Source organism: Euprymna scolopes, unplaced genomic scaffold (assembly GCF_053919585.1).
Source record: "Euprymna scolopes isolate OS-2025 unplaced genomic scaffold, ASM5391958v1 sca126, whole genome shotgun sequence".
Classification (NCBI taxonomy): Eukaryota; Metazoa; Mollusca; class Cephalopoda; order Sepiida; family Sepiolidae; genus Euprymna; species Euprymna scolopes.
In genome coordinates, this window is record NW_027633132.1 from 28,113 (window position 1) to 47,929 (window position 19,817).

General features: G+C 35.0%; 1 pseudogene; it reads left to right on the plus strand.

The window, feature by feature from the left end:
- The first annotated feature begins 734 nt into the window (after nt 1-734).
- LOC145273650 (U2 spliceosomal RNA) lies at nt 735-854 on the plus strand (annotated as a pseudogene).
- Nucleotides 855-19,817: the final 18,963 nt, after the last annotated feature.

The following is a 19,817-nucleotide window of genomic DNA, read 5'->3' on the forward strand; positions in this document are numbered from 1 at the left end:
GGCCCCATTTCCCCTTCACTCCTCAAATTAAAAATCGGTCTTGTGCCTAATTTGCTCGGTGGGGGAGCAAATAAACACAGTTTTTCTTGGCCTTTTGGCCAAGATCAAAAAGTAGTATCTGTTCCGGCAGATACTGCAAGCAAAGACCATATGTTGGGGCAACCCCACATATAAGACCTTGGTAAATGTAGGGGCAACCCTTCATACAAATTGTCACTATCCAGCTCCCCTACTCCCCGGGGAGTTGGTCCCCATTTCCCCTTCACACCTCACATTAAAAATCAGCCTTGTGCCTTATCTGCTTGTTGAAGGAACAAATAAATAAAAAACCCGCATATAAGACTTTGGTCAATGTAGGGGCAACCTTTCATACAAATTTTCACGATCCAGCTCCAATAGGTCCCGGGAAGTTGGTCCCCATTTCCTTTTCACTCCTCTCATTAAAACTCGGCCTAGTGCCTGATTTGCTCGGTGCTGGAGCAAATAAATACCCTATTCGTGGCCTTCGGGCAGGGATCAAAGTGTAGTATCTATCCGACAGATATTGCAAGCAAAGACCATATGTGCGGGCGACCCCACATATAACACCTTTGTCAATGTAGGGGCAACCCTTCATACCAATTGTCACTATCCAGCTCCCCTACTCCGCGGGAAGTTGCTCCCCATTTCCCCTTCACTCCTCACATTTAAAATCGGCCCTGTGCCTTATTTGGTCAGTGCTGGGGCATATAAATACAATTTTCTTGGCCTTTTGGCCAAGATCAAATGTAGTATCTGTTCTGGCAAATACTGCAAGCAAATACCATATGTGGGTGCAACTAAAATATCTAAAATAAAATGATCACCGACTTTACAACCACTCAGTCTCAAAGCCATTCAAATCATTCTCCAGATCATTGAAGTCGTTTTTGAAGGATTCCAGTTATTTTTTAAGCATTCAAGTCATTCTTAAGGTCATTCAATTCATCTTAAATTCATTAAAGTCATTCTAAGTCATTTACTTTTTTTATTTAAGTTATTTCAGCCCATTTTTCGGTCATTTTAGTTTATCTTTAAGAATTTCATGTCAATCCTACATTCACGCACTCATTCATTACACGAGAGCACACGACTAATGGCTATCGGCCTTGTTGATTCACTACGTTCTGAAACAACAACTATGAAGATGAGAATAACAGTCCACAAAAAATAGATACACAAATTCTGATGCCTCATCTTAAAGGATTCTCAACCCCCGATTTTTTTTTTATTAAAGAATAATAATATATCCTACGATTCAATGCTGACAATGAAAGACCAAATAAAACACAAAAAAATTGGATTTATATCACCATAAAATCTAACCTTGATCGCCCCTTTGGGGTCCATGGCGCAGTGGATAGAGACGTTGTGTCTTTACAGTCCTGGGTGAGTATTGTCTGAAGATAGTTGTTTATATCCTACTCTAAGCGAGCTAGAGGATTTGTTGGCCAAATCCTGATGAGACAAAAACAATTCTGGAAGGCAATATTTACTGAGGCTACAGTTACATTCTTATCCCGTCGCGGTTAACCACTTGAAGAAGGCCAGAGGATGAGTTAACCGAAAAGTTATAAAACAACAAAACCTATTAAGACGAGGATAACAGCCGTTAGAAAAACCAATACACATACGTTTGCTTATATTATCATTTGCATTAAATACTTATATATTTATCTGCTATTACGCTATAACTAAGTTAATCAACATTTGTTTACGGGAGGTTTTTACTACATATTTTATTAACACGAGGTGTCTGTTAAACTATCCGTTCGTTTTGGATTGGTTTATGAACATCCTAATTGTTCTTTGGTTGATTTACGAACATCTCAACCGTTCTTATTTGCTGTATGTTACAATGTTTAGGATGTTTTGGCAATGCCTTGGAGGGCACATTTGTATTAATTTTTATGTTACACAAGTGAAGGCAGGAACTTGAAAGTTGGGAATGGTTGACAGATTATGAGTCGATGGATTCACTTCGGATTTGATTTAAAATACGTAATTTCCCAAGAAAAGGAATCCTTTTGTTTCGATAAAATACTCAAGATGAGCAGACACGAGGATGATTTTCCTTTATATGTTTAAAAAAAAAAACTATGTACACTGAAAGTCACAGCTATGTAACAAATAATCGTTTACTTACTTTTCATCAGCAATATTATAATATTCGCTTTTTAGAAGAACGATATATAAATGAATAGGTAAACTTTGCCTATCGCCCGACTTTCACACTCTTGCTTTGTTTATTAGCCATATGAAAAGGCTTAATCACAGGTTCTCGGCAGAGACACCCAGTGTATGGTATATGTCTAGCCGTACTAATAAGTTGTGATATATATATATATATATATATATATATATATATATATATATATATATATATAACTACTTAATTTACTCACATAAAATTAATATAGGAAAGTATAGATTTATGCGCAAACTTTAAGTATTCACTTCAAAAGTGCTCAATACGTAGGTAGAGCTAGTTAGTAAGTTATAAAATGTATATGGCGATTAAGCTACACTGAATATTCTATGTTTCATCCACTCTAGAGTGGATGAAACGCGGAATATTCAGTGTAGCTTAATCGCCATATACATTTTATAACTTAATATATATATATATATATATATATATATATATATATATAAATAACATTGTCTGTCTCCGTGTGTCTGTGTGTGTACTATCCCTACCAAACTACTCTGTCAAGTTTCAGTTTACAGACTCGAAATTTGATATATGGGCATTGAGATTTGGGAAACTCTTTTAAATTGGTTTTCGGCAAGAAATTTAACTGTCAAGGGGGCCAAAGTTCAACGATCTGACCTTTGAAAAATCTATCAAACTCCTCCGCCATCTTTGGGTCTAAACACTTTAATTTTAAATTGTAGATTACTTGGACATGGATACAACCTAATAATTTGATTTGAGCCCCCCCCCAAAAATAAATGTATAGGGATCAAAATGTAAGTCAAAGTTATAAAAAATTTTACCTTTGCTGTCTCTACAAAATTACTCAGCAAATTTCTTGTCTAAAGATTTGAAATTTTACATAAAGCGTATATAGAGAAAGCGTAAGCTTTTTAATCGGGGTAAGTCGAGAATTTAAGCTGCTAACGGGTCAAAGTTCAAAAGATTTCACTTTTGCGATGTCTAGCAAATTATTCAGCCAATTTTGGGTCTAAACATTTGAAATTTTATATAACGAGCATTCAGACATGCGGCAAGCATTTTAATATATTTTGGGGCAAAGATTCGACTGCCAAAAGGTTAAAGTTGAAACAGTTTACCTACGCGGTCTAAACACTTGAAATTTTAAATGTAGGTTACTTGAACATGGGTCAAACATTTTATTTTGATTTGAAACTAAAACAATAAAGTTTAAGATGTCAAAATTGTGGCCAAACTTAAAAAAATATATATACCTCTGCTCTCTTTAGGAAATTACTCAGACAATTTTTGGTCTAAATGTTTTAAATTTTACATAAAAGTATGTTCACACATAGGGTGAGTTATGAACATTATAAAGGACTCGAGCAACGCCAGGCAGAAATGCTAGTAGTAAATAAGGTTGGTTTTAAAAGTAATAGTATATGAATAGGAAATAATTTGGAGTTTGAGATTGATAGTGAATAAGGAGTAATTAAGTTTAGAGTTTAGAGTAATAGTAAATAAGAAGCAAATAATTTTGGGTTAAACAGTAATAGTGAATTATTAGTAAATAAATACGGATTTTAGAACAATAGTAAATAAATAGCAAATAATATTGAGCTTGCGATTAATAGTGAATTATTAGTTAATAAGTTTGAATTTGAGAACAAGAGTAAATTATAGGAAATAATTTTGGGTTTGAGATTAATAGTGAATTATTAGTAAGTTTGGAGTCGAAAAAATAATAAATTAGTAGCAAATAATTTTGGGTTTGAGATTAATAGTGAATTCATCTATCTATCTATCTATTTTTCTATTATATCTATAAAAGTGAAAATGTCTGTCGGCGTGTGTGTGTTTGTGTTAATTTCCCTACCAAATAACTCTGCGAATTTTCGGTCTACAGACTCGAAATTAGAGATAACGGGTATTGAGATTTGGTAAAATGCTTTTAACGAGTTTTCACCAAAAATTGGGCTTTAAAGGGGTCAAAATTCAACGATTTTACATTTGAGAACTCTACCAAACTCCTCTATCAATTTTGGGTCTAAAAACTTAAAAAATTAGATATTGGTTACTTTGACATGGATCTAACTTTACAAATTCATTTGATTCCAAAACAGTAAAGGGGTCATACTTGGTTCAGAGTTTTTAAGAAATTGACTTTTGCGGTCTCTACGAAATTACTCAACCATTTTTGGTCTAAACATTTGAAATTTATAAAGTGTATTCAATCATACGGCAATCATTTCAATGGGTGTTTTGGTAGAAATTTGGCTTGCAACGGGTAAAAGTTTAAAGGATTTGACCTTTGTGGTCTCTAGCATATTACTCAGCCAGTTTTGAGCCTAAACACTTGGAATATAGCATAAAGGGTATTCACACATTCAGCAAACTTTGTAATCAGTTTTTGGGCGAAATTTTGGCTGCCAAAAAGTCAAAGTTGAAAGAGTTTGCCTTTGCAGACACTATCACACTTCTCCACTAATTTTGGGTCTAGAGATTTGAAATTTTAGATGTAGGTTACTAAGACATGGGTCAGAGATTTTAATTTTATTTGCGGCTAAAACAAATGTTAAGGGGTCAAAATTGGGGTCAAAGTTTTAAAAACATTTACGTCTGCAGTCTCTACCAACTTTTCTCTATGGTAGTTAAGGAAGCCTATTATATAAAAGGGCATTACCGTACATATTTACACTTTTTAGTATATACATATGCACATAAAGTTATGAACAGTACATAGGGCCCGAGCAAAGCCGGGCTAAACTGCAACACATACACACACATACACACACAAAAACACACAAACACACACACACATATATATATATGTATAACTATATATGTTTATATATATATGTGTGTCAGTAAGGTATTTGCTTTTATATATTTATATATTTGCATTTGTCATGCGAATATCTTATTGGCAATGTATCGACGCTCATCCAATAGACAACAACTTTAACTTCAAAATGTTTATTTATTCTCCGCCATTTTTACGTGTCAATACATCGACACAAAACCAATGCTACGTCATTATTACTTATTTTCTTAACTTTTTTTAATGAATAATATATCAGTCTCATACGTAAGTAAATCAGTTTTAATCCGTGGTGCGATATAGTCTTGACAAAATAAATTGATTTGAGGATTATTACAAGTTTGCTGGACACAACAAAACCCCGATGAATAATCTAATTGACTTTTGCTTGTCGGTGCGGAGAGTAATGTGTTCCGGAAGAGAAATTCATTACTGCAGCCGATCGCTTTAAACATCGTAAAATCAAATCTTAATTGAATCATGAATTTGATTAAATTTAATCAGACAACAATCTGACCTCGCCCGACACAGATTTGATGGACATTATTAATAATCGAAGCATAGATCGATTTCGGTCTAAATGAAACATGTGCTTTAAGATCGTTTAATTCTAGGCTTTTATTCAAAGAAGATATTTTAATCTTCCACTACTACAACTACAACTACTACTACTACTATATTTATTGCTAGTAGTAGTAGTAGTAGATCTACTACTACTATTTACACTACTCTTACTACTACTGCTACTGGACTGGATGTGTTGTCTACCTGTCATATTCCTACTTCCATTATTGATGAGTAGTCATATGTCATCCTATTACAACAGCTTTCAAGACAAACAGTACATAAAAGCGCTGTAACAAAGTTTAAAGATCTGGTGTGCCGTAATACCGGGCATTACGTTTCTAGTTTCGTTTCGGATATCTAGAATTTTAGTATCGCTTCTTCACAGATAACTCATCGTGCTTTGAATTATATTGGTTTGGATGCAGGCCACACTTTTTTTTTCATACGGATCTCCGTTTGAATTTTAGTGTATCTGTCTATATTCTTGCTAAACTTAAACCAAGTTGTAACTTGTAATAAAACACAGTTGAGGATATGAACGAGCCGGCCTTAGGTGATGCTTGTTAATGACAGCATCCATAATATTACACTTGAATTTGCTGGAGATTCCTAGCAGAAAACACTCGGTCACACCACTTAGTCTTACGATATTTATAGACATGTGAAGCTTAAACATACACAGACACACACACGCATGTGTACACACACGTGTTTACACACACAGACAGATACACACACAGACATATACACACAGACATATACACACACATTATATATATACATATATATATATATATATATATATATATATATATATATATATATATATGTATATATATGTATATATATTTAGGCATCATTTTTTCTCAGTGGCATATTTCATTAAATAAAATAGACGGATTTTGTCTATTAATTCTATTTTTGATCCTTTCCAACTACCGAATAACAGCCATCACTTCTGGAGAGAATTGGCTGATGTTATCACCATATTTATCATGAGTCCGAATACTTTTCAATCCTTCAGGAATCATCTTCAAGCATAAATTAATCTAACTGGTTTTGAACAATTTATAATTTTTCCCCATTTACTTGGTTAATTATTTTATTTATCCTTTTTTTCTATTGGTTAAAATTAATAGCATCCTAACACACACAAACACACACACACACACACACACACACAGAAACTGAATGCCTACTAGACACTATCCTCGAGTGCCTAAGGTCTCTCTGTACAGGGGTTTGTCAGAAATTCTGATATGAGGACACTTCATTGGAAGTAAACCCTGACTAAATATTCAAAGAAATGGTGTGCTATCTCCTCAAGCCATCCAGCACGTCCCTCAGTTTGCAGACGGGGGCACCCCCTTTAGCAATAAAGGGCAGCTTTGAATAAGAAATAAAAAGCCGTGGACAATGGGGAAATCAAGACAACATATCAAAGAAAATAAAAACACATACTGGCAGGTCGGCACCCAGGATAAAAAGGGCCCTTCAACCCGTTCATACGCCAGGCGGGAAGATGCAAACAATGGTGGAAACCTTCCGAACTCTGGAAGTGGCTCTCCAACCATGACAGAGGATAACCAGGGTCAGCCATCAGGCCTTGATAACAGAGGTCCTGGCCCCCAAACATCAAATTCAGCAACAAGAAGAAAGAAAAATACAAGAGGCTTAAAAGCTCAGCCGTGGTCTGCTGCAGAAAAGAAGGTGCTACTGTTTTGCTACCACTACTCGAAGTTCGAAAAGTGTAGCAAAACATCCACTGACATTCTTACCGAGAAAACACACACACACACACACACACACACACACACACACACACACACACACACACACACACACACACACATATATATATATATATATAGTATGTTTATTATACAAGCATTATTGGTTACACATGTGCATAAATGTTTCAGAGGGATTTCAATACAGAAAACCCCCATAAGATCGAGAAAAGACAACAGGAAAGCTAAAATAAAGATGCATTCATTTTGTATATAAAAAGATATTTTGTGGGTGCCTTAAACCCTGGAAAAGGTGAGTGTATAATTTGTAAGGGTGGATAGGTGAGGTTAGGGAGTGGGGATGTAGGAAAGGGAGGAAGAGGAAGTGAAAGAGGGAGGAGAGAAAATACATACCAGGCTGGGAAGAGTATCTCAGCAAAGGGGTTTATTGCTATCGATTAGTTTTAGGACATAATTTTCTTTACTTTAATCTAAAGTGGTCATTCCGCGTCCTAGGGTCGTTTTTTATGATCAGTAGGGGCCGTCTCTTTATGACAGAATTTCTGTCTACTCCATGTGTTAATACATTTAATCTGGCCCATTATTTCCTTCTTTATTTAACTGATAAGCTTTATTCCTTCATAGATTGGTTCTATATAATCACGCCAATAACGTGTAGCATACATATTTTACCTTTTCACTAATTAAATATAGAGGGCGTCATAAAAATTTAAAACATATGTAAACGTTTACGCATATGCATGTATAGTTGCTTATATATACATATACTTTATTTCAATGGTTTTTATTCTTTTTTAAGCCAGATTTGGCTTTAATGGGGTTCTTAATTTATTCGAAGACTCTATAGATGCATGAACCAACCGTTTTTATTTAATTATCTTCTATTTTATTCATCCATTCCTCAATACTAGGGTATTTAATGTATTTTATAACAAAAAAAATCAATATTCTCTCATAAAGATAACTTTCTCTGACTGTATACACGGTAACAAATACATAATAGTATATACGCGCCCATATCGATAGGACACTCAGTTCATATAAAATATTGCATTAAAGTACATAGTTTTTGTCAGTTAAAGATATTCATCAAAATCAATTATGCGCTTGACTCTATATAGTTTTTGTAGATATATATAAACATTCTATTTTTTAACATATTGGCCACATATGTTATATATTTAATATATAACCGCATAGTTTACTGTTTTGGAGTATTTTATTTTGAAGTATGCGAAGTGAACTCACCTTTTCCCAGTTAAACGTATATTGTATTCTTATAAGTAGGTATAGATCGAAACAGTGTTATAGAACAGCTAGATGGTGACTCCTTCATTGACATTAAATAATGTTCTTTTTATGGTAGTCTATTCCTCTATGTTTCTAGGGTAGTATAGTAATTAATTATTAGTACACTGTAACCACTTACTACTTGATTTATTAATAAATTTGTTACTGAAGTAATTCTAATAGGATATTAGGCGGGGGTTAGGGATGGTAATATCATTTCCATAAAGAGAACATTTGTTTGATTTTTACAGCTTATTTAATGGATATTCTTTAAAGTGTTTGTGGCCTATATTCTATTCTACTTTGACATTTACTTATTTTTCGCGATACTTAAATTATATTTTGAAGTTTCTTTGTTAAGCATAAATAGCAGGGTATATTTGAACTACAAGGCGTTAAGTAATCGCCGGGAACGCTGGCTTCAAAAGATTTATTCGGTTATCAGTATCTATCTATCTATCTATCTATCTATATATCTATCTATTTATTTATTTATCTATCTATCTACATGCCTATCTATCTTGCAATATATATATATATATATATATATATATATATATATATACACTTTGTCTTGTGCTTGTCTTGGGTATGCGTGTGTGTGAGAGAGAAAGATAATTCCCCATGGATTCCGAAACAACTGGCCGATTATTTTTTAAATTAACACAAAGTTACTCTATGTGTGCGGTAGTGTTCTAGATATATCTTGCATTGGAATGCCTCCTATCAAAATCGATAATCTAAAAATAAAACTATTAAAGCTGGAACAGTTCAATTTTGACCAATGAAAATATTCTAAGATAGTTGAACCTCACAAGTGCATCTAAGAAGTTTACAACCGCATACGCTGAAGAATCCGTCGTATAAAATCAACAGTAGGTTGTTTAATTTGATCGGCCGCGTTGGAAATAAATGTTTTTGTTTCGAGCACAATTAAACCATGATACTAAACTTTTGTCTTTAATTCAGACAATGATATATAAAAATGTTATAAAATCCAACGTAGGTTTACTACAGTGCAATGTCGACTAAAATGTATTGTGGGCAAAGTCACTGTAAGAATCGATGAGAAGCTTCCAACGTGTGCACCGTGATAAATCCCCGACTAGAGCATGCAACTAATCGATTTGATCGAAAAATGGGCAATTTAATCGACTTCGATTACAATACACTTATTGAAAGTGTAGGACGTTCTTTGAGCTTGATTCAATTCCGGGTATATATACAGGGCTCTTTAAATAAGTTTCCAAACTTTTGTGTACAGGCATTTAACATTGTCGTAGAGTCTTGAAAATTTAGTATGTTACTGCTCTACATTTAATTAGATAACTTTTTATGATTTCAGGTTCAAATAAACAGCTACAACAGCGATTGAAATACACTCTATTAAAACCTAATTTTCACAGCTGATGAATTTGGAAAATGCAATCTGAGCATAAGTACACTTTAAAAAGATGATATGCAATAAAATTCTGTTTTAAACTTGGAAGAATATCACAGAAAATATGGAATGCTTCAGGCTGCTTTTGGACGATCTTTCATGAATCGAGTATCAATTTTCAAGTGGAATAAGAGATTTAAGGAAGACTGGGAGTCTCCGATGGGATGGTAAAAGGAGTAGGAATAGTAAGAAAGTAAGAACAGGTAAGTTGATCAGCAAAATAAAAATAAATCATGGATAAAGACAGTCGTGTGTCTATCGAGACGATAAGTGCCCAGCGTGATGTCAGTGTGGTATCTGTACTCACAATAATTCGCGAGGAAATAAAGATGTGGAATAATTGCACAAATTCATTAGTCCACTAATCTATCCTTCTTTTTTTTACATAGGCATCATCACTTATCAAGGCCAAGAGGCCACTCAAAGATAAATAAATAAGAAAGAAGCTTTGTTCATGGAATCTACGTTTACGTTTCGGCACAGATAAAGAGTGGGGGGAATTATTGATAGTGTTTTCAGTTAGACGAGTGTTCCTTGTGAAAGTTTGGCGCGGAGGGACCATAGATTGAAGCTCAGTCGAACACTTTCCATGAAAATAACGATACAGCAGAAACAAACTCGCAACATCTCTTCTGTGTGACAGAGGCTGCAGGGAAGAGAAAAGGATATCTCTTACGAGGCTACGAAGTCTATTTTGAACTCTATAATGCAGGACAAGTCCTTTCTAGCAGCTTCTGCCCAGATGTGGCAACAGTATTCCATCCTTGGACGGACCTGGCTCTTATATAAATAGAGAACTGCATCAGCAGTGATATATCTACTGGATTGATAGAAAGATCCCATCATTTTTCCAGCGGCCTTGGCGACAGATTTGATGTACCTGTTCCATTTAAGATCAGGAGTAAAGGTCAATCCCAGAAGCTTGTCAAAACTTGAGGCCTCCTCAAGATGAGAACCATTCATTTCAATTGATGTCAGATGGGTATCAGAACGTTGATGATGTAAAGATAGAAGCTTGGTTTTAGATGCATTAAAAGTAACCAGCCACTCCTTACCCCATTGTACCACGTGCTCAAGATCAGAGGAAAGAGAATGAGAGAGAACTTGGTCGTTTAATGTCTTAGATGTGCTACCATAGATTGTAGTGTCATCAGCATAAATGTCTACAAATGATATAAGGATGTGATTTGGAAGATCGTTAATGTAGATCAGGAAAAGACTTGGGCCCAGAATGGACCCCTGAGGGACTCCAGCATTAATACTGTGAGCTTCTGATTTTTGCCCATCAACTACTACTCTTATGAACCTGTCAGGAAGAAATGATTTAATAATTGGGAAGACAGATCTTGTGAAGTAAACCTTCATGCCATACTCTATCAAAGGCCTTAGATATGTCAACAGCAATTACCCTAGAAATGTTGCCTTCGTCGAGAGATTCGCTAATCCTATGAGATATAACTGTAAGCACATCTGCTGTAGATCTAGCAGAACGAGAAGATTAGTGTGCCACTAAGAAGGTTATTTTTGCTGAGATGGTTGATTACTTCCCTATTTAACACAGGTTCCAGCAATTTACTCATGACGCACAGCAAACTTATTGACCTGGACTGAGAGGGAGATGACACCTGAATTTTTAAACACATGGCATACTGATAAGATTTTCCACGGTGATGGAAAGCTATTACCCTTAAGACAACGGTTAAAGAGTTTTGTAAGTATAGGCGCTAGTTCTGGTTGAAGTTTTTTGAGTACTATAATTGGAATACTGTTAAGGTGTTTAATTAGCTTGGCAACATCACGTACAGATATATATATATCACATAGCGTGTGTTCTGATACAGGAGGAAATATTGGGGGTTGGCGGTCTTCGTCGTAAAGGGTAGAATTAGCTGCAAAGTTATTGGCAAAGAGTTTTGGTTCGTCTGATGCTGACAAGATTACCTCAGGTCCATAGATGATCGTTGGGATAGAGCATACGCTTCTGTTCAGGATTCTGTTTGCTATTTGCCAAAACTGGTGGGAACCAAGCCGCTGATCAGCTACTTTGGACTTGTCGAACTGAGTATACCTCTCTTGCGTTCTTTATTACTTTCTTACAATGGTTGCTGGCCGTCCTGAAAGCGGTTTTAGTCTCAGTACATCTATTACGTTGGAAGCAGTAGAAAAAGTGATTTCTGTGCGCAATGGCAGCAGCACATTTTGGAGAACCACAGCTGGCTGCTAGGTTTTTGCTGAAACGTTTTCGAGGGTATGAAACGGTCTATACCTACAATTAACCATTCCGTCAGATCTGATACTATAGAGGACACATCCTTTTTAAACATGGAACGCAGAGTTGGATCCGATATAAATGTACGGGAGCTATCCCAGTCAGCCTTAGTGTATGGATATACTGTACGATGGAGAGGTATGTATGGGGACTTAGTACATTTCACTTTAATCTTAACTGATACAACAGAGTGGTCGGCAGATCCAAGAGGATACAGAACAGAAACTGAACATAGTTCAGGGCAAGTTATGAGAAAAAGGTTTTGTAGACTCGCATACTGGCCGTCATTGTCGGGCACATGGGTGGGTTCAAAAGAAATCTGAGTGAGGTCATAAGCAATTGAGAACTTATGACAGAAACTCCTCTCATCATCGGTCTTGTTAGAATGGGTCAACCATTCCACGTTGTGAACATTGAAGTCTCCACATACGTGAATGTTAGCTGAAGGATAAGCAGATAGGACTTGGCCAATTTTCTCAGATATGCTTTTAAAGATACTAACTCCGCTGTTATGGGGGCGATAGAGAGTGAATATCAATGCAGTAATGTGAGCTAGTGCAACCCGGAGGCACATATAGGGTAAGTTAGGATTTTCTCTGAAGGTGTCCCTACCACATGAAAAGACATCTTTTATATAGGCACATATTCCATGCTCATGGCGATCTTGGGGGTCAGATTTAGAAGTTTAGTTAGAGTATCCTTTAATTACGAACTCATCTGGGGAAATAGTCTGTCCAATGCCAGTTTCGCTTAAAAATAAATGGTCAAGTTTAGTCTCCTGTAATTGGGTTTCAAACTCTGGAAGGTTAGAACGTAGCCCCCAGATGTTGGAGAAGGAGACATGGTAGTGGTGGTCTACGTTGGAAGTTGGAGATCCGTTACAGAATATTTGGCGAAGATGAGTAACAATGCAGTTCCTTACCTCTCTTATACTCCAGAACTTGCTTCTCGTGACTTTTTGGTTATTCCATAAGCGCAATGAAAATCTAGAGGTTGTTGTTGTGACACAATTGAGGAGATGAAAAAGCTGTGACAGAAGTCACTGTCATTCTCACACATGAGGGTTTTCTATTGCACCTTTCAGAAGTTTGGGAACGACAGAAACAGCTACAGGTGGAGAAGATTACTTCGAAGGAGACTAGAGTCTCTATGTCTACTATCAATAAAAGTGTCAATCCGAAAAAAGTCTGGAGACTTATTGAAAGCGCCTCTTAGAGATCCCTAACTTTATATAGATATGAGAAAAATATATATTGCAACATTACTTTCTGAATCCGTTAATATTTGAGCTTGTCACACTTCCGGTGTCCTATCTAGTCAACATGTGTTTGCTTCTAATTGATCTTATTTGTGAGTTACAAACAACTTAGGAAAAGTCGAAGATAAGAAATTGCTAGAGAAGACTGAATGCAAACGCTGAGAGAACGGACTTGAATATAATTTGAATTTCATAATTTGCAGCAGCTATGCTCGCACGGAATAAAATGCAAATATATTCCATTCTAAGATTCATTAATTCGAAAATGGAAATTTCCTTATTAAATATGTTTTATAAAATCTGTTACAGCCGTAACAAATTCAATTACATTTTCTAATTCGCTTAAGATATTGTGTCGTGATTTCTCTCCTTCTCATTTCTCATATGCACACGTACACACACTCGCGCGCAAACAAACATGAACGCAGAGTATAGCGACATTCCGCCATTGAAATATGTATTCATCGTACAAAACAGTTCCGCCAAATGTTAACATTTTTACAGATCCGTTTCTTTATGCAGAAATAATCAATTTTTATTATGTCAATATCGACTCTATAGTTGTGCATACACTCCCCAGAAAAAGTATATATATATATATATATATATATATATATATATATATATATATATATATATATAGAGAGAGAGAGAGAGAGAGAGAGAGAGATATTGTATATTTATGCAGCTTTTTTACATTGAACCAAACATTGTTCTGATGCTTAATTTTAATACGTTTTCTTAGTGTTGCAAAATTGTTAATGACGTTTTCCGTATTAAAATAAAAATATTATACATTCGATGTGTATCGCGAAAATTTGTAAGTCTTCGTTGTACAACGGAGTCGCTGGCTTCGTCATTAAAATGACCAATGTAGGACACGTAGGACAATTAACGACTTACGTGCCAAATTAATGTCGCGTCAGCATTTAAGCCCTGGCGTGAGCGTGATGTTACGGAATTAAATGCATATACATGCATCAAGATCGAAAAAAAAAGAAAAAAGGAAAAAATGAAGGGACGCCTGCCCGATTTTTTTTTTTTTTTTTTTGCATATCAAAAATTTCACCCAGCGAAAGCGAAACGACCAGTTGCAACATGCGAATTTTGGCTGACTATTTCGGAGGAGAGAAAGACATCAGAGCTACTCACAAACGGATTTTAAAAAAATGGCTAGCCTACAAGCAAATGGCCAATGCTGGTTCTGCCACTCAGCGATTGAGAGCCCAAGCCATGTAATGTTTGCATACCCAATCATATTGGCAGATGAGTTTAAACTGCCCTTCACAACAAAATATATAATTACCTCTAGGATTATAATCAGGATTCAGTTTGGGGGTTCGGGAATAAGTGAGTAACTCTCTCGACAACAGCACGTTACTGCCCTCTTCTTCTCCAATCGACCACACCTGACCTCTCGCCACCAATGTCACACCGCACAATCCGAACGTCAGCAATACAAAATTCTTTTCAAGAGAAGATGTTCACGACTCTTTTCTCTCTGCTCCCCCAGGCCATTTTTCCCTGCTTTTATATCCTCCTATCTAGAAAAAAAGGAAGAGACAGGAAAAAAAATAATAGCTTCTCCCATCATGCTCTGCCTTCCCAAGATGCCGTTCGCGTATACAAATGCGCTGGCCATCCTTTACTTCTTCTTTCCCAAATAGCGATGCATATACGCCCGGTACGTTTATTTTTTTTTCTTCTTTTCTAACCATATACCCCACATTACCTCCATTGGATAATATGTGGAGAGATACAACTTGACGGATCGACGAACATCTGGGAGCATGAACCATCACCGATAACATCAAACGGAAAAGTGACCGTGTTCTATGACAAAGACACACAGGTGGGCAGATACATAAACGACGAGGCCATCAAACCATCTATTGTAATATGGAACAAGCCCGAAAGAACTGCGCCCATTATCAATGTCACAGTCCCAAATGATTTTGGCCTTAATAGAGTTGGATGGGGAAAGATGACAAAATATCAGGACCTAAAAAATAAATTAAAAACGACATGATTCTCTGAAAGAAATAAATATTATACTGGTTGTGATAGGAGCAACTGGCTTAATAAAAAGAATCTTCAGAAATATTTAGAAGCAATCCATGGAAGACCAAGCTGTAACGAAATAGAAATAGTAGCCATAAAAAAAACATCATCTATTCTTAAAAGAGCTATCGGATATAAATTTAAATCATAACAGAATCAAGTGCTAGCTGCCAGGAGGGAGCCCTTTTATCTCTTAAAACTTAGTTTAATTAAAGATGGGTGACGATTTGGAAGATATGCTTGACAAGCTCGTGGGTCTCATCTTCCTATCAATTAAAAAATGAGCCGTTCGGATTGTGTGTTCTAGAGACAATTACTGCACCACTACAGCTGGTTTTCGCTACAAAAAAGGAGAGCTACCAGACAGAAAAAAGGGAGAAAGAGAGAAAATATAATGTGTTGTAAATACATTTCGGCGATTTGCGTCTCAAACTTAACGTGATGGTTACGGTTTTCTTTTCACCTAAATAATTTCTACCAAAGTTACATGTTTTTTGCTAGTCTTTAAATACTATGTTTGGTCCTTTTTACAAGTAGTAACAACGTTGCAGTTGGAACATTAGACTAATTCTGGCGTCGAAGAATGTAAATAGTTAACGTCTTTGTTGGAGCAGTAGAACTGTGTATATTGTCTCTAACTGACTTTAGGAGCCCGTTTCCGAGCTACCCTTAGAAAATCTCTTTTCTCCAGCTTTTGTATTCATTTGACTTTTGCCAGAGAAACGAAATCTTTCATGATATATAATAAACAGGCATCGGTTTTCTTTTTAAAATTTAATTTAGTATAAAAAGATTACAAGAAACGTGGAGAAAATGCAACCTCGTAAGGGTTCATTATGATATTGCATAAGAACGATGCTACTTCGTAATTTCATATATCTACATGTTGGTAAGTTTACTAGTTAATCAATTAGATTCTTTTTTGTTTGTATTGTTTTTGATTGTTTGGGCAATTATTTCCATGATGGGTGTTATTTGCACAACATTTCGGTCGATGAGCACTCCGATCTCGTCAGATGTAAGCACCATGCTTTTTTTTTCAACTTAGAAAAAAGGGGGGTTAGCTGTGTATTGCAAGAAATCGAACCTTGGGTTTAAGGGCGTGCCCGTAAATTATAAAATTAATGGTCAATTTTCCAAGGTCACTAGGTATTTTTAGGACTTTCCTATGATTCAATTTTTAACTGAATCCCTCTGTTAATTGTAACTATTAGTAAAATAATTTATTTTACGAAACCGTGGATAGAAATCTTACGTGTGTTTTCGTTTCTCTTTTCAAAAACACATAGTGCAAGGGAGGAAACTCCAAGAGAAAAAGAGAGTTGTTTTTTGGAGTTATTTGTATTTTGTGGGAAGGGTAAAAAAAAACGAAAGAAAGAAACCTTTTTTAATGATGTTTTTTTTCTCGCTTATTTTACTCATATAAATTTGTAATTAATGAATTCCAAATGTAGTTAAATTCAATTGGACAGTATAGGAAGTTGCTGCCATTATGTGCTGCTTCTTTGAGTTTTATTAACCTCCATTTTTCTTCTATATCTAGTATTTAAACATCATCTTACATTGGGGAATGAGTACCTTTTCCTCTCCGTATATGGTCTGCTAGGGCTGATTTTTCGATTTCTCCGCGTATGACAGCTTTTCGGTATTCTTATAGCCTTATTTTCAGGGGGTGGCTTTTTTTGCATTTGTTGAGTTTTCCACATCTACATGAAATCTCATAAATGCAGTTTCTTTTATGTTCACACCCTTATTAGTCGCAGTAAATGGCTACGTCTTTATCAGACATAAGTTCACATGGCTTTTAATTCACTCCTTCTTTCTTCGGTATTTTTGTGGTAGAACGTGGTCTATTTTTAATTTGGTGTATTCGGATATGTATACTAGTTTAAACAATTTATTAATTGTTAATATGTAGTTACTCGGAGTAGTTACACGAGCCATCAGAAAAGATTTCTCTTTGGGAACAACTTGTATGATTTTCTGAACGCTGAGTGACAAGTCTTCCCAGATTTTCAGTACTCTCCACCTCTTTTGATAAACTTTGCTGTTTAATTTTCGTTATCACAAAAACCGCTTACCATTGATTTCTCATCGGCAGCGACCATTGGTCTTCACTAGAATTGAGTGGCTTTTTTTATCATTCCAGTATATTTTAACGTGTAAAAAACCTAAGATGGTAACCCCTCCCACCAAAAAGAAAAAAAAAACATTCTGATAAGATCGCGTTGGGGGATTGCTAAGTAGAAGAATTATTTTGCATATTATTTTATTTCAATTTTTCGTCTTGTTTGTTTTTTCACAATGATATCAGAGCATACTATATATGTTGTGACGTTAGTCATGACGTAAAAGCAGATAACGTCATATATGACGTCATAGCAAGATGTAATGCAGGACGTCACTAAGACGTCATGCATTACATCTTGCTGGGCTGCCTGCTATTTACTACTACTACTACTACTACTACTACTAATAATAATAATAATAATAATAACAACAATAACAATAATAATAATAATAATAACAATAACAATAATAATAATAATAATAATAACAATAATAATAATAATAACAACAATAACAACAATAATAATAATAACAATAATAATAATAATAACAATAACAATAATAATAATAATAATAATAATAATAATAATAACAATAATAATAATAATAATAATAACAATAACAATAATAATAATAATAACAATAATAACAATAATAATAATAATAATAATAATAATAATAATAATAATAATCACAAAAAACAGACGGTTTTCCTTGAATTTAAGGCCACAAGCGTCCCCAGATTTCCAGTACTCTCCCCTCTTTCGAGAATATTTCCAAAAGAATTTGCGTTACTGCAACAGCCGCTTGTCTTTGATTTCTTGCTGGAAATGACTTTTGGCATTCACTGGAATTTAAGTGGCAATAAGCTTCCCCAAATCACAATAATAGTATTGTCACCACGATTATTATTATTATTATTATTATTATTATTATTATTATTATTATTATTATTATTATTATTATTAATATTATTATTATTGTTGTTGTTGTTGTTGTTGAATTCGTTCTGACTTAATTTCGTTTTTTCTTAAATCATATCCTTTGAACTTAATACCATTCATTTTAACGCTTGTTTTTGTTTTTCCTTCCTTAAATTTCAATTATCTAGATGCGTTTTCGGCCATTTTAATTAATTCCAAGGTTGTCTGTGAGAATATTGTCAACGGTTAATATTACGGCATTGCCACCACCTGACTTAAATGATTGAAAGACGTGTTTTCACCTGTGACACGCTATTCTCATCAGCCATGGACATTTTCTCTTTTAGTTCAGAGTTTTTTTATAATTTTATGAAAGCTGATTAAATCTGAATAAAGGGTGCGTTCTTTTCTAGATCCGAAAGAACGGCGTATTCTCTTATTTATCATTATTCTATTTTAGGTGTTAACATTTTTAAATATAGCCTATAGCTCACCGAAACCTACTCATGACTGTGTAGCAACACGTTACTGCTTCTATATAAAAAATAAAAAAATTAAAATATACATTGGTCTATTTCGGTATTGAGCACTTATGTGTAAATCTTGTTATATTTCACTGGTTTGCTTTCCTCTGAAAAATAACAACCTCAAATTATATATATATATATATATATATATATATATATATATATATATACATATACACACACACGCACGCACACACACATACATACACACACACACACACACACACACATATATATATATTGTCATGGCTCTGAATTAGTCACAATAAAAACAAAACGACGGTGCAAGTCAAGATGTGTATTAATAAAAGACACATAAAGGGTTACAGAATGAAAAGAGTGTTTTGCGTTCTACCGAGCAGGCAAGGTTAACTCCGGAAGTAGAACCCTTCTTGGGGTCGTTAAGAGTTCCGGTATATATATGAACAGTGGTTGAATCCATTAAGAGGGTGGTTCCACACACAAACACACACACACACACACACACACACACACACGCATATATATATATATTTATATAGTCATCCACAGATAGTAGTGTTTCGCTGTTTACAACTCATCAGTGCGGCTAGACCAGTAAGTTTTTCAATCTGCGATAGAAGCTCAACTATCGAGTTGACAGTTTACGGTTCCAACCTGCAATATCATTCAGCGTTCGACCAG